The sequence below is a fragment of the Jaculus jaculus genome, chromosome 1, assembly GCF_020740685.1.
Source record: "Jaculus jaculus isolate mJacJac1 chromosome 1, mJacJac1.mat.Y.cur, whole genome shotgun sequence".
In the NCBI taxonomy this organism is placed as follows: Eukaryota; Metazoa; Chordata; class Mammalia; order Rodentia; family Dipodidae; genus Jaculus; species Jaculus jaculus.
The window spans coordinates 185794265-185809146 of record NC_059102.1 but is presented as its reverse complement, the minus strand read 5'-3'; the positions used below and the strand labels follow the sequence as shown (position 1 = coordinate 185809146).

Sequence of the window (14882 nt, the reverse complement as noted above, 5' to 3'; positions counted from 1 at the left end):
GCTCATGAAATAAACTGCTAATCAACCACTGGGATCTCATGAAATTACAAAGCTTTTGTGCAGCAAAAGACACTTGACTAAAACAACAAGACAACCTATAGAATGGGAGAAAATCTTTGCCAGCTATATGTTGGATATAGGATTAATAACAAGAATATACAAAGAACTCAAAAACAAAGCAATAATGGGGCTGGAAAGATGGCTTAGTGGTTAAGCGCTTGCCTGTGAAGCCTAAGGACCCCCATTCAAGGCTTGGTTCCCCAGGTCCCATGTTAGCCAGATGCACAAGGGGGTGCACACGTGTCTGGAGTTCGTTTGCAGTGGCTGGAAGCCCTGGTGCGCCCATCCTCTCTCTCTCCCTCTATCTGTCTTTCTCCTTGTGTCTATCATTCTCAAATAAATAATGAACAAAAACAAAAAATTTAAAAAAAAACAAAGCAATAAGAAACAACCCAATTAAAATATGAGCTATGCCAGGCATGGTGACATCTGCCTTTAATCCCTGCACTTAGGAGGCAGAGGTAGGAGGATCACCATGAGTTTGAGGCCACCCTGAGACTAAATAGTGAATTCCAGGTCAGCCTGAGCTAGAGTGAGACCCTACCTCAAAAAACAAAACCAAAAACAACAACAACAACAACAAAAATGGGCTATGGAACTAAAAAGAGAACTCTCAATGGAAGGAATACAGATGGCATATAAACATCTAAAAAACTGTTCTACATAATTATCCATTAGGATAATGCAAATTAAAACTACTTTGAGATTCCATCTCCTCTCAGAATGGTTACCATCAAGAAAACAAATGACAACAAATGTTGGCAAGGACAAGGGAAAAGGGGAACCCATCTACACTGTTGGTGGGGATGTAATCTGGTACAGCCATGGTGGAATTCAGTATGGAGGTCCTGAAGCAGATAAAAATAGATTTACCATATGATCCAACTATAGCACTCCTAGGCATACATCCTAATCACTCTTCTCAGTATCATAGAGATACTTGCATAACCATGTTTATTGCTGTTCTATTCACAATAGCTAGGAAATAGAATAAGTCTAGATGTCTCTGAACAGATGAATAGATAATAAAGATGTTGTATATCTACACAATGGAGTTCTATTCAGTGATAAATAAAAATGAAATTATTAAATCTGCTAGTAAATGGAAGGATCTAGAAAGGATTATACTAAGTGAGACAACCCAGGACCAGAAAGCCAAACAGTGTGTTATCTCTCATGTTTGGATCCTAGTACAAATGTTTAGATGTGTGTGTGAGCTGGAACCCAAAAATTGGAAACAGAGGATAGTAAGGGGGAAAAAGGATGTAAGGGAGGGAAAAGAGGGAAGAATTTTAGGGGATGGCATTGTATATATGTAAGTAGAAGAACATATTACAGGGAGTGTAATGACTTAAGTGAGGCCAGGGGAAGAGATTAAGAGAAGGGTAGGGGGAGGGTCAATCGAAATTCAAGACATTCTGAATAAGACATGAAAACCTACTTCTTTGGAAAATGGAATATCCAGAAAACATAGGTTGTTACAAGAAAATTTTCAGTGCCAGATATGTGTTTATGAGTTGTTTCCCAGGGAGGTCCTTGTTGCTTTGAAAACATTGCACGCTATTGCCAAAGCCCTTAGTTTCCCATGAGTAACAGATGGTAAGACCCTATTGCTGAAGAGTTCACATGTGTGGGAAGCAAGGTCACTGAAAAATCAATCTGATGCTGAGCTGAAAACCTTTTCCCTGTAGACCAGCCAATTGAAAGCTGGAAAAAACTGCACTGCATGCAGCCCTCTGTGAGACAGAAGTTATAAGTTGTAAAACAAAAACAAAAACCAAAATGAAACAGTGGACATGGAAGCCTCAGGTTTGTCCAGAGAGGCCAAGTGACCAAACAGGTGCAATAGTGGCATTTCTGCTCTGGGGAAACCACCTGCTCTCTAATTGGACTGGAGAGCCACTATATGGGAAGGAATACATGCCTAGTACTGAAAATCTAATCAAATCCTATGGCAGGGGAAGTCATGTGCCTTAGGGGTATAAAGCCTGCACTTGTCTGTCTAAATGCATATATTATTTTCACCAAACCACGCTGAATGCACTACACTTAATGTCCATAATCATATATTAATGATACTCTCACTTTTGTTGGAGAAGCTTCTCTTTTCAGATGACAGTGACCACTGGAATGATCCAAAAGCCAACATAGTGCTGAGAAGAAGTGACTGAAAAGTGCTCACCACTGAAACATCTCTATCATGCCCTCCAAGGCTTGAGGTCTATTGCAGAAGAGGTGGCAGAAAGAATGTAAAAGCCAAAGGAAGGGTATCACTGCTTACAATGAAACTTTCCAGACAGAAATTTGTCTTGGTATCCATGACTTCACAGTGCCTAGTAATACCTTCACAAGATCCTCATAAGAGGAGACAAAAAGGCAATGGCACCAAAATAAAAGAGAGAATAACAGAGAGTGGGAGGGGATATGATGGAGAGCAGAGTTGTGAAGGGCAAAATGGGGGAGGAGAGGGAAATATCATGGTTTACTGTCTATAAGGATAAAAGTTGTCAATAAAAATTAAAAATTAAGAAAAAAAGGAAAAAAAAAGAATTGCAATAAGACTAGAAAAGGAATTATGTCATATACATAAGCTGCATTAATTGTGTCATAATTAATAAAATAATTAAAATAATGAAGAAAAATAATGAACTAGATCTGCATCAATTAATGTTTTGAACTTAATAAAAGTAATCCTGTAGAATATTCACATATATATAAATATATATACATATATAATGGAAATAGAGATTACACTTTATTTTTATTTATTTATTTATTTATTTAAATTTTTTTTGTTCATTTTTTATTTATTTATTTGAGAGCGACAGACACAGAGAGAAAGACAGATAGAGGGAGAGGGAGAGAATGGGCACGCCAAGGCTTCCAGCCACTGCAAACGAACTCCAGACACGTGCGCCCCCTTGTGCATCTGGCTAACGTGGGACCTGGGGAACCAAGCCTCAAACCAGGGTCCTTAGGCTTCACAGGCAAGCGCTTAACCGCTAAGCCATCTCTCCAGCCCTATTTTTTATTTTTGTAGTCAGTGAATATAGTCAAATGTGTGCCATTGTTAGCCTATTCCCTGTTCTCCCCCCTCCACATGGACCCTCCTTATTGGGGTATATGTGTCGTGCATTGTGGGGATAGCCTTTAGTTTTGGGTAGGAGGAAATATCTCTGTGTGTCATGACCCAATGTGTGGCTCTGATGTTCTATCCGCTCCCCCTTCTGCAAATATCCCTAAGCCATGTTGTGTTCATATTAGATATGCTTCCTTGTTGAGATCTTGGGCACTTCTGTGTCTCTGGATATCTGATAGAGAGAGGTTTTTGAAGTAAGACCTGATGATTCTTCCAATTTCACTTATGTCTGTTGTGACCTCTCCTTTTCCAGTTCTAATTTTGTTAATTTGAAGTGCCTCTTTTTTTCACTTGATTCAATTGTCCAGGGGTTTGTCAATCGTGTTTATTTTTTCATAGAACCAATTTTTTGTTTTATCAATTTTCTTAATTGTTTTCTTAGTTTCCAATTCATTAATTTCTGCTCTGATTTTAATTATTTTTTTCTGTCTGTTTTTTTGGGTTGGATTTTTCTTGCTTTTCCAGTACCTTTAGTTGGATGGTTAGGTTATTGATTTGGAATCTCTTTGTCTTTGTTATGAAGGCATTTAGTGTTACGAATTTTCCCCTGAGGACTGCCTTCATTGTGTCCCATAAGTTTTGGTACGATATGCTCTCACTGTCATTTGTTTCTAGAAATTTCTCTATCTTTTTTTTTTTTTTTTCCACTACCATTTATTGTTGGTAAGTGTGCTGTTCAGTTTCCAGGAATTGATGGGATTTTTGGTGGGTGTTTTGTTGTTAATTTATAGCAATATAGAATTGTGATCTGATTTCATGCAGGGTATTATGTCAATCTTCCTAAATCTGTGGAGGCAGGCTTTGTGACCCAGTATATGATGTATTTTAGAGATGGTTCCATGTGCTGCTTAGAAGAATGTGTAGTCTGTGGATCTGGGGTGGAATGTCATATAGATGCCCATTAGGTCTAAATGTTCCATGGTTTTGTTGAGCTCTCTCACTTCCCTGTTGAGTTTATGCTTGGATGATCTGTCTATTACTGGTAATGATGTCTTGAAGTACCCAACTATGTTGGTGTTGGTGGTTATTTATGTTTTATTGTCTAGTAGGTTTTCTTTTATGAATTGTGGTATTCCTGTGTTTGGTGCATAAAGATTGATCATTGTAATATCCTCTTGCTGGATTTTTCCCTTGATCAGTAGGAAGTGGCCTTATTTGTCTTTTTTGATTATTTTTGGTTTGAAGTCTATTTTATCTGGTGTTAGTATGGCTATGCCTGCTTGTTTCTTATTTCCATTTGCTTGGAATATCATTTTTCACCCTTTCACCTTGAAGAGGTGTCTGTCTTTCGTGGTGAGTTAGGGTTCTTGAAAACAACAGATTGTGGGGTCTAATTTTCTGATCCACCCTGTTTGCTTGTGTCTCTTGATGGGTGAATTAAGGCCATTAATATATAGGGTAATGACTATGAAGTTTGATTTGATCCCTGCCATATTATGTTGGCTTATGTGTTTTCATGGATTTTGAAGTTTTTTGTGAGTTTTTGTGAGTTAGGTTATTATGATCTGCTTCTTGTAGGTACTTGAGATTGATTATCTGATTATCTGTGTGGAGAATTTCTTGAAATACTCTCTGTAGGTTTGGTTTTGTGTTCATATAATTTTAAAGCTGAGTTTTTTTATGGAAGGTTTTTCTTTTACCATCTATTATACGGGATACTTTTGCAGGGTAGAGTAGTTTGGGTTTGAAGCCATAGGTTTTTAGAGTTTGCAGTGTTCTATTCTAGGCCCTTCTAGCTTTCAGGGTTTCCATTGAGAATTATGAACTGATTCTGATTGGGTTACCTTTAAATGTGATGTTGTTTTTCCCTAGCTGCTTTTAGGACTTTCTCTTTGATGTCAATGTTTACAGTCATAATGACAATATGTCTTGGAGAGTTTTTCCTTTGGCCCAATCTGTTTGGAGTTCTGTTACTTTCTTTTATCTTGATGAGCCTCTCTTTTGAGAGAGTGGGAAAGATTCCTTCGATTATTTTGTTGAATAAGTTCGTCATATCTCTGGTCTGGATTTGTTCCTTTTCTGATATCCCCATGTTCTGAATGTTAGGACGTTTGAGGGTATCCCACATTTCCCTCGTGCTCCGTTCACAGAAATTTTTCAACTTATTGAGACTTTTGCACTCTCAAACTGTCTCTTCTGTTTTGTCTTCCAGATCTGAGTTTCTATCCTCGACATGGCTGCCTCTATTCTTGAGATCCTCTAGGGAGTTTTGGGCTTGTTCATTTAGATTTGCACTTTCTACTACTTTTCTATGTATACTTTCTATCCCTCTGTCAAGTTCCCTTTTCACATCATTTTCTGATTTTCTTGATGCTTCTTGAAATTCCTCCTTACATTTATTTATGGCTTCATTTAGCATAGCCAGCTGGTGTTTTAGGTATTTCTTTTGGCTTTTCTTTATATCCATAAACTGTGCTTGGACCCCTTCTATTTTCTCATCTATTAGGTCTAGTCTAGTGATGGCAGCATCCACATGCTTATCAGTCATTTGTTGATTTTGTGCAATAGGTTGGTCAGGGTTGCAATGCTCATAACTTCATTTTGGGTTTCTCATCCTATTGTCTCTTCTATGTTTTGATTAGAGACTTCTATGGTAGAATTGGGATATCTTATTGGATTTACTTGCATTTGATTTTTTTCAGCCTGTGATATAAATAAACTCTTGCAACTATATTTTAAGTCAGGGGAATAAATATTTATTGAGTGTTTAGTATGAATTAAAGTGGTAAGAATACTGGGAAGAGATACACTGTGACTCTTGTTATTATAATGGGATGTGCCTCAAGCAAAGGAACCAGTTATGTTATGCAGAGATTTAATGTAAAATAGAATTAATTAATATAAAATTCACTCTTACTTGTGATTCATGGAGGAATAAAATAATTAGCCAGTGTCATACTGACGTTAACAGAAATAGTTGTAAAGTTTCAACTGTAGAATTTCCTTAAAATATGTGAACATACCTTGCTTGAAGTTTTATGGATAGATATCCTTACTTTAGATAACTTGGTGAGACTAGAGTAGTTTAAGAATGTAATACTTCTGATATTTGTTAGGCAATCAAGATGCCACCTGTAAAGATCTTGTCTTGAAAGTGATATTGTCTCTCTCCTATATAGTCTCAGTGAATTAGCGAAATATTAGTATACAGTCAACTTAAGAAATGTTTTTGAGTAGGTAATAGAAAACTGTAGTATAGTTACTATCTCTGAAAACCAGCAATTTAGAGATTATAAACCTGAGCTTAGCTCTGTAAGAGCTAATAATTTCCTGATGCTTTAAAATTTATTTCAAGGCTTGCCCATTTTCAACACAAAGAAACAAAATTTTCATGAAATTTCACAAAGAAAACTTATATGAAAATGTCAGATTCAACTGTTACCATCATCAATAGCAGCACTAAGCTAATGAGCTAGAAAATCACCCCAGAACACCTCAGAACTTACTTCTCTCTAAGGCTTCTGCAGTCCAAAGTACCAAGTCCTTGCATAATCATTCTTCCACACAAAAGTTCCAAAAGACCAAAATCCAAATGGTCAGATTCATCTTAGCAGCATTCTACTTCTCTGGTAGCAAATTTCCAGCACAGGCAGTTTTGACAATACCAACAAGTTTTATGGGAAGAAGAAAATTATTTTAAGCTTACAGATCCAGGGGAAGTTGCATCAATGGCAGAAGAAACTGGCTTCCATTCATAAATTCAAGCATAGGGAGAAACCACCAGCCATCAAACACAAGAAAAACAGCAAGCACAACAACAGACCAAAGCTCAGACTGCTTTGCTCACCTGTGGGCTGGAAATCAGATCTGCTCCCATATATACCTTTGGGTTAGACTGCAAGTTCTGCCCCCAGTGACAGCTCCTCTAGCTAGATAGCTAGAGATCCAAGTTACAAGCTTTAACAAAACACCTAAGTCTATGGAATGCATACATTCCAACCATCACACCCTGTGAAAGTAAATAGAACTTTAAGAAACAACAACAACAACAAAAACCTTGGCACTAGAGTCTTAAAAGAACACAAATTGACCTTAAACAACAAGGATGAAAATAAAAGGGCAAATATACTCTGTAATGTTTCTGCACTAATTATTCAGAGGAACATAGAACAAAGGGCAAAATAGATAAGAGGAATCAAACAAAAACTCAAGCTGAGGGGAATATGTAGGCCAGGAACAGAAGAATGGAAATGAAGACAGGATGAATACCTTCCTACCTATTTAAGGAAAATAATAGTAACAGCAACAAACTATTTACAAAAAACCCCACAATCTATCAAAGCAGAATAAATTAAAAATCTAGAGTTCATAGTAAAATTAAAATGCAAACAATAAGACAGGCATAAAACCAAACATATTTCTACTCACAAAAAATCGGTCCAAGCAAAATTAATATATTTAAGTACATATTCGTTTTAAACTTTTTGAGTTTTATTTGATTGTGCTCATTTATTTGAGAGAGAGTGAGAAAGAGAGAAAGAAACAGAGATTATGGGTTGTCAGGATCTCTTGCCACTGCAGATGAACTCCAGATGTATGTACCACTTTGGGCATCTGGTTTTACATGGGTCTGGGAAATACAATGTAGGCTGTTATGCTTTGAAATAAAGCTTTAACCACTGAGTCGTCTCTCAATCATACATATTATTAAGATTGACCAAAGGGTAAATTCTTATTTACAACATTAGAAGAGTACAGAAAATATTGAGACATGTAACTATGACCTTCCTATGACACATACTAACTTATCTAGCTGACCATAACCATGATATAAAGCAAGATTTAAAATATATTTATTTGTTTGAGAGAGAGAAAGGGAGACAGACAGAGAGAGAGAGAGAAAGAGAGAGGAATATAGGAGAGAGAGAGAGAGAGGAGGGGGAGGGAGAGAATGAGTGCATCAGTGCCTCCCTGTAGCCACAGAAAACAAACTTCAGATTCATGCATCTGGCTTATATGGGTACTGGGAAATCAAACCTGGGTCCTTAGGCTTCACAGGAAAGTACCTTAACCACTAAGACATATCTCTAGCCCTAAAGCAACATTTTTCAATGTTGATGTAAGAACTTTTTATTTTCTTTTTACTCATTTGTTTTTGAAACTAATATTTTAGGGTTGACATGTATTTCTGTTTTTATAACTTAATAAGAACTTTAATATATGCATATAGAGCAAATTGGTTGTATTCTTATCATGTCATTTTCTTTTGTTCCCTCTTCCACACCTCTTTTCCATTGAGGGCCCACCTCAGTGGGGTTATGGGTAATCACCTGGGTGGGGGTTATGTATGCATCAGCAATCAGCCTGTTCTTATGGGGAGAACAATGCCTCACAACATGCCTTCCAACCCTGTGACTCTTATAGGCTTTGTATGCTGTTTTCCACGATGTTTCCTGTGCATTGAAGGGCATGTTCTTCTTTAGAGGTAAGCTCTCAGAACCCTCTTATTTTTCTTCTTTGATGAGTTCTGTGTCTCCTCATTATATACTGCCTTCTCCCTGAAGATAATTCTCTGGCCAGTACTGAGACCAGTATTTATAATTAATCTGCCACTTCCTCTGTAATCTGGACCCTGGAGCATTTGGTAAAGATGATGTGTCCAGTGCTAGGCTCTCTGATTTCTCTTCTTATTCTGATGGGTCTTGGGTCTCTCAACTATTAGCTACCATCTGTAAAAAGCAGTTTCTCTAACCAAGAGTGAAAGCAGCTTTAATCAAAGGGGATAAAAATATACATTTAGATGGTATTTGATGTACATAACCTCTCCAACTAGCCAAAGAACAGTGGAAGCTTCCCTTTAAGGTCTATAATCTTCTAAGTCAAGGTTTTCTTACTTGGTTCCCAACACCAAGCATGAACTCTGTGGTGGTTTGATTCTGGTGCCACCCATAAACTTGGGTGCTCTGAATGCTGGGTTCCCAGCTGATGGAGATTTGGGAATTAATGTCTCCAGGAGGGGATTTATTGTTGAGGATGGGTTTATGAGTGTTACAGCCAGCTCCCCCTTACTAGTGTTTGGCACACTCTCCTATTCCTGTTGTCCACCTTATGTGGGCCAGGGGGTGATGTCCATATTCTGCTCATGCCATCGTTTTCCCCTGATTTTGTGTTGCTTCTGCTCCAGCCTGCGGGCCAAAATAAACCTCTTTTCCCACAAGCTTCTCTTGGTTGGATGGTTTCTACCAGCAATGTAAACCTAACTGCAACAAACTCCTTCCCACTTATTGGACCTAATACCCAATCAGAGAGCAACTGATTACCCCATAACTTATTGCACAATTGCACAGGTGGTTTGCTGATTAGAGAAATGAAACTAGGAAAATGGATAGGCCTATAAAATATTATACTAAATGAGGTAATGCAGGGTCAGAAAGGCCACAAAATTATAATTTTGTACAACTTAAAAATATGTGGAAATCCTGAGCATGGTGGTTCAAGTCTTTAATCCCAGAGTCAAAGGTAGGAGGATCACAGTGAGTTAGAGGCTACCCTGAGACTACATAGTGAATTCCAGGTCAGCTGGGACTAGAATGAGACTGTACTTCAAAAAACCAGAATAAAAATTGAATAAATAAAAATATATGGAAATGAGAGGTAGAAATAGGAATATCTGAGCTTTTCATTTGTTTCTCCATGTGATCAACATCACATAAAATCTGCGAAGGACTACTTGTAGTACAAATTAAGACTTTAAGTGTAAAGGATGACTCTTACTACTTGTAATACACAACATTCTAATTGTCCAGCTGCTAATTATTTCCTTCAGATCATACAGTTGAGATTAAATCTGTAAATTTGCTTTTCTGAAAGTAAATACTGGAGAAAAAAATACAGCTAAATATTCAACACAGCACACACATGAGCCCAGGGCTTCTTACTGAAAAGGATGTCTCTTAACTGTCCATACTGTTACACAGGAATTATTTCTGATCGTTCTTTTCCCCCAGGAGTTGGGAGATCCAGTGATAGCTCATGCTGCCAGGAAGCAAGTCTGGAAATGGGAGTTTTAGTATTGAAGGGATGCTGGGAGTTTCTGTTTACTGTCGATTTGTTGTTCAGTGTTGTAGTTTATGGATCAATATATTTTACCATAGAGCACTGTGTAGATTTATTTGCCAATTTCATAAAATGATGCACACCAGATGGTTACTTTTTAATGGGAGTATAATTTTGTGATATGTGGATCATAAAAAAGTACTCATAAAACCAGACTAATGAAGCAACTTTTCTTAGGTAACCATATTCATAGCTAAGCACCTGTCCAATCAGTATATTGATGGAAGCTTATTGAATTCTTCATTTGCTTCCATTTTCCTGTTAGTTTAAAAGATATTTTTCACAAGGCACCACAATTTTTGCATTATTTCAGTGGAGCTAATAGTCTAGGGCAACATGAATCTCCATTGAAGTAAACATGCCTTGTTGTATTTGACTAACAGTCTTTTATTTTTTTGCCTTCAATAAGAAAACAAAACAAGCAAGGAAATAATAACACAGGACATGTCAAATGGGCTACAATTAAATAGAAATAAACAAAGAATAAAACAATGAGAAATAAGAGGGGTGATGCAATAGGACATGACGGGAAGAGATAGTAGATATGCAAGCATAGAAACAGAAAGCCTGGCTGAAAAAGTTAAAATGGAGTCAGGGTAAGCTAATGGAAGGACATGGGTTAATAAAAGACAATATTCTATGAAAAAGCAGAGGGAAACTAATCAAAATATATAATTAAGAAAAATAGAGAGAGAGAGATGAGAGAGACTAGATGAGGAGATGGAGAAAGGGAGAGAGAGAAAGAGAGAGAAAATAGATGAGAAAAAGAGCAGCAATTCTGGCCAGAAATTTCCTAAGTGTAATTAATGCTGTTCTCAGAAGCCATAGGTTGTTGCAGGGAAACTCCAGCACCTGTCAATTTGGTTATAGTGGTCCATGAAAACCCTGATCAATAGAAGGCATTGCCAAAGCTCTTGGATAACTGACTAGCAGAAGTAGCTGGTAAGATCCTGTTGCTGAAGACAACATGTGTATCAGTAGCAGGAAAATAAAATGAGAACGGAGTTTCAAAGGGGAAAGTTGGGGGAGGGAGGGTATTACCATGGTATATTTTTTATAATCATGGAAGTTGTTAATAAAAATTTGAAAAAAAAATGTCAAGTTGAAAATGAGCTGGAAGCCTCCTCACACCCGGCTAACCTCTTTGGTTAGACAAACTTCTTTATGTAGTTGATTATGACTATGGGGATCCTAAAAACTCTCCAAAGTGTGAGAATAATCGAATGTTGAACTCTCAAGAATAATGAACATATCTGTACCACAACTCCCCAGGCAAAAGAGTAAGTGGCAAGAATGTATAGGAAGGGGCAAATTGGGACACTTTCTTCTTCAGAGAGTGCCAATTATAGTGCAATTTCATAGTGGCTGCTGCCACAAGATCTCCATAAAAAATGAGCTCATCTACATTTTAGTATGGATGATATAAGAGGGCAAAAATATCATCATAATAAAAGGTTCTTGTTGGAAAGAAGAAGGAGTTCACTGAAGATGGATGGATGAGATGAGGGACTGAAAGAAGTATTGGGAGGGAGTTATGATCAAGTTATGTCATCATCATTTATGAAAATTGTCAATAAAAGAATGTTAAAAAGAAAACTGCTGTGATTGCCTGCACAAACAGCGTGTGAGCCAGTGGACAGGCGTGGTAATCTGGAGTGAGTATGTCAGACCCCTGTTTCTGGGGTCTCTTCACATCCTGGGTCTGGGTTTTCTGCTTGGACAATGTGAGGGTGGGCCCAGCAATGTGGAATGAGTAGGCCAGACCTTCTCCTATCTGTTCCCTGTCCAAGTTCCCTGAGCCAGTCTGTGTGCTGGAGGGCACTGCAAGGAGTATGTAGGCAAGGATCCTGTTCTCCTAGTCCCCTGGTCTTGGTACATCCCATTGTGCCTTGCTTGGGGAGACCTGGTCCTGTATGAACTGTGGAATCAAGTCTTTTGCTCTGGTATCTTGAATGGCCACTGGCTACCAACATCCCTGTTCACTTGAGTCAGACAGTATATGGGCCAAAGGACAAAAATTTGCTTCTTTCACAGTAAAATAAAGTCTTCCTATTCCTGAATTACATCAGACTTCTCAGTGGGAACCCTGAAAGCCAGAAGAGTCTGGAATGGAACACTGCAAAGTCTGAAAAACTATGACTCCAACACAAGCTACACTACCCAGGAAAAGTGTCCCTCATAATAGATGGTGAAAGAAAAACTTTCCATAAAAAGTCAACTCTATGATTATATGAGTACAAAACCAAAACAACAGAGAATACTTGAAGGAATATTCCACATAGAACAGTCTGATAACCAGTCTCAAGAGCCAACAAGAAGATCATGTTAACTAAAATAGACCAGGCTCAAAAGAACACAAAACACAAGAAAGCACAAACCCCATAAGACAACTCATCATAGCAGGGATTAATTCAAACCTCACAGTAATAACCTTAAATATTAATGGTCTTACCTCATCTGTTAAAAGACACAGGTTATCAAAATGGATCAAAAAACTGGACACTTCTATCTGCTGTCTTTAACAAATCCACTTCACCACTAAAAATACATACCTCCTCAGGATGAAAGGTTGGAAAATGCTATTCCAAGCAAATGGAAATAAAAAACAAGTGGGTATTGCTATATTAATAACTGATAAACTTTGAACCAAAAGTAATCAAAAAGAACAGAGAAAGCCACTTCTTACTCATAAAGGGAATGATCCAGCATGAGCATGTCACAATCATAAATATATGTGTGGCAAGCACAGGTGTACCACAGCTTATAAAACAAAATCTACTCAACAATGAAACAGAAATAAACAACACCATCATAGCCAAAGATACCAGTACTCCACTATCATCAATATACAGATCATTGAAGCAGGGAAATAATAGAGCTGAACAACATCATAGATCAACTAGGCCTAACAGATATCTGCAGAACTTTCCACTCCAATTCTACAGAGTACACATTCTTCTCATCAGCCCATGGAACTTTCTCCAATCATATATTAGGCCATAGCACATGCCTTCATAAAGTCAGGAGAATTGAAGTAACGTCCTGCATCATGTCAGATCACAATGCTATAAAGCTAGAAATTAACAAGACACATATCAAGAACTCCACTAGCTCCTGGAGACGAAACAACACACTTTTAAACAATGAATGAGTCATGGAAGAACTCAAAAATAAATTGTTAATTTTCTAGGATAGAATGATAATGAAAACACAACCTACCAAAATTTATGTGACACAATGAAGGCAGCCATAAAGGGAAAATGCATAGCATCAAATACCTTAATTACACATACAGAGAAGTCCAAAATTAATAACCTGCCTATCCACCTAATGATGCTAGAGAAACAAGAAGAATCCAACCCATAGAGCTCCAGATGGAAAGAAATAATCAAGATCATAAATTAATGAATTAGGAACTAAGTAAACAACTTAAAAATTGATGAAACAAAGAGCTGGTTCTTTGAAAAAATAAACAAGATTGACAAATCCCTTGCCAAATTTATTAAGCAAGGGTGGGGGGGGGAGAGAAAGGAGTCTCAACAAAATCAGGAATGTACAAGGAGAGATCACAGCAGACATTAATAAAATTGGAAGAAGTTTTTTGGTGCAAACTATGATGGAAAAGATTGTGGCCCTGTAGCTGCCAGACAAGGTCAAGAGATGGCAGTGGCTCCTTCTCTTGTTGCTCCAGTTCTGAACAAACCGAAGGAACCTCTCAGCTCTGGCAGTACAGCTCCGCAGAGACCTATTTCAACACAGAGAACTACTGAAGCTCCTAAGCCTGGCCCAGAGATGGTGCGAAAGAATCCTGGTGTGGGCAATAGGGATGACGAAGCAGCCGAATTGGTGCAGCAGGTCAAAGTATTGAAGCTTACTGTCGAAGACTTGGAGAAGGAGAGAGATTTCTACTTTGGAAAGCTTAGAAACATTGAATTGATTTGAGAGGAGAATGAAGGAGAAAATGATCCTGTATTACAGAGGATTGTAGACATCTCGTATGATACAGATGAAAGCTTTCTGATACCTGATGAAGGGGTTCCGCAGGAGGAACAAGAAGAGTATTGAACAGCCTGGTCCAGCAGAGCAACATCCGGATTCACTCCAAATCATGTGCTTAACTGTTAAATCGCCCTTTTATTATTAGAGGATTCACTGGTTTCTTTTCATGAGCAAAAAGTACCTCTTCTTCAAAGTGCACTTTGCAGAAATTTCACTCCTTTTCCAATGAGTGTGAGTTAGGAGCTGTGACCTTGTAGCAGAGAAGTATTAACATCTAGTTGGTTCACCAGGGGAACAAAGAGGCTGACCTCGGGGTTCACTGTGTGGACGCTGGTCACTGGTTGCTGGAGAAGGTGCTTTTATGTAATACACTGACGTGTATGTAAAGACTGAATTGAACTTTTAGCTAATATGAAATCTTGGCAGAGAACATTTTAATAAGTAAATGCCTTAAGAGTATTTAAAATATCCTTCCATATTTCAAAATATAAAGTGTAACATGACAGGAGATTTTATGTGTCTGATATGTGTCTGGGAAGGAAGGGCCAGACTTTGAAACATTTGGAACCTGCTGCCAGGGGACTTACAGAGATGCTTGCTCCTCATAAGCTTTGTCTTTGGCCAAAAG

The 14882-nt window shown here is 37.9% G+C and overlaps 1 pseudogene; it reads left to right on the top strand.

Moving 5' to 3' along the window:
- The first annotated feature begins 10777 nt into the window (after positions 1 to 10777).
- On the top strand, positions 10778 to 14320 carry LOC101614583 (annotated as a pseudogene).
- Positions 14321 to 14882: the final 562 nt, after the last annotated feature.